General features: G+C 37.7%; 1 pseudogene; it reads right to left on the reverse strand.

Annotated features, from left to right (window-relative positions):
- Positions 1 to 407: 407 nt before the first annotated feature.
- Positions 408 to 1,021, reverse strand: LOC142448959 (THAP domain-containing protein 5 pseudogene; annotated as a pseudogene).
- Positions 1,022 to 1,578: the final 557 nt, after the last annotated feature.

The following is a 1,578-nucleotide window of genomic DNA, read 5'->3' on the forward strand; positions in this document are numbered from 1 at the left end:
ATTTTATAGAGTAGGGACTGAGGGTCCAGCTTGGCAAGTCACTTGTCTACGTTAAATCCAATGGTAGAATCAGGATAGATCCCTGGGCCTGATTTCTATTCTTGGCTCTTCTGACCACCATCACAGTTTCTCTCATTTTACAACTCAATTAAATTATTTACTATAAGTAACTTCAATTTGAAAAATGATTACATAATAGTTTTCTCCATAACCCACAGTTCTGAATTTTTTCTACACCCGAGTATTACAACAGAATGCCTAGTAGTACATAACGTTAGAGGCTCACAGAGCTTCAGTAAGATGAGCAATTCATACAAGAAAAGTTCACTTTACAAATAATTTGGTTTGGCTGCAAAAAAAACCAACAACAACCAAAGACCTTGGAAAACCTATGGCTTTAAAATGCCTTATAACATAGTAACTTCGTACGTGGTGAAATGGTTTTCTATAATCTTGACGTTTTCTTCAGAGAGCTAGTTTTCCTGCTGTAGCTGCCTTATGAGAGCTTCCAAGGACTTTAATCTTCCCAGAGTCTGTTGCTCTTTTAGTTCAAGGAGAGTTATCTTTGAATGTAGCTTAGACACTTTCTGCCAAAGATGTTCCTTATTTATGTCTTGTCTGCAGTACGACTATTCAATTTGCAAAACTTCTGTTCCATAGTCAACGTCCTTGAATAAGGAGTCTTCGGTGTCTAGGTCCTCCATTTCCACAGTGTCTGGTTGGGCAGGTACAAAAGAATTCACTCTAGGCCTGATTGTCACCAGATACGGAAAATATTGTTGGAACTGCAGTTTGTTTCAAATATCGAATATCCCATCTGACATCGAGAGTCGGGAGTAAAATGGTCACTATACAGGAACTGGTATTTGCTAGGAACCCGGGAATCTCGTTTCATGTTCCTTAGCCATTTTTCAAGTCTCTCTTTGTCATACAGACAGAATGGGTAAAAACTCAGCTTCCGGTCTTTATTATTCCGTCCCCGGCGGTTCTTACAGGAAACCGCTGCACAATAGCGGGGCATGGCTCAGGTGACACTCCGGGGGGACCAGGCCCAGGTAGGGGGATCAGCCCGTCCCTCCTTCCTGAGGCGGGGGTCACGGGTCTGGGCAGTCGGTGTCTAGCTTTTATATAAGTCAACCAGATTCTCCATTTGTTTCTGTATTTCATTTCTTGTGCGGTAAATTGTTTAGCTTGATGTATAAGAACAAAATAACTATGTAGTTGGAAATTATATATATATATACATTATATATATATATATAAAACTTCTCAGAAAATTACAGCTATCTTTTTTGATACTACATTAAAGTGAATAAGTAATTTTTAAAGTTTATTTGAAATGTGGAATCTAAACCACATCAATTAACATTTTGTATGTTGTTTCTTAAAGATCCATTGAACTATTTTGTACTTTGGATGGGTTTTATACACATGTGTAATTCTGCAAAAGTCTGCTTTAGATATTTGTGAAATAGTGCATCGCTTACTTTTTTAGACCTTCCAGAATTGATATGTTTAATTGCATAATAATAATAAAATCACCTATGTTAATATCACCGGGGATCTCATTAGAGAAGG

The sequence above is a fragment of the Tenrec ecaudatus genome, chromosome 5 (genome assembly GCF_050624435.1).
Source record: "Tenrec ecaudatus isolate mTenEca1 chromosome 5, mTenEca1.hap1, whole genome shotgun sequence".
NCBI classification, from domain to species: domain Eukaryota; kingdom Metazoa; phylum Chordata; class Mammalia; order Afrosoricida; family Tenrecidae; genus Tenrec; species Tenrec ecaudatus.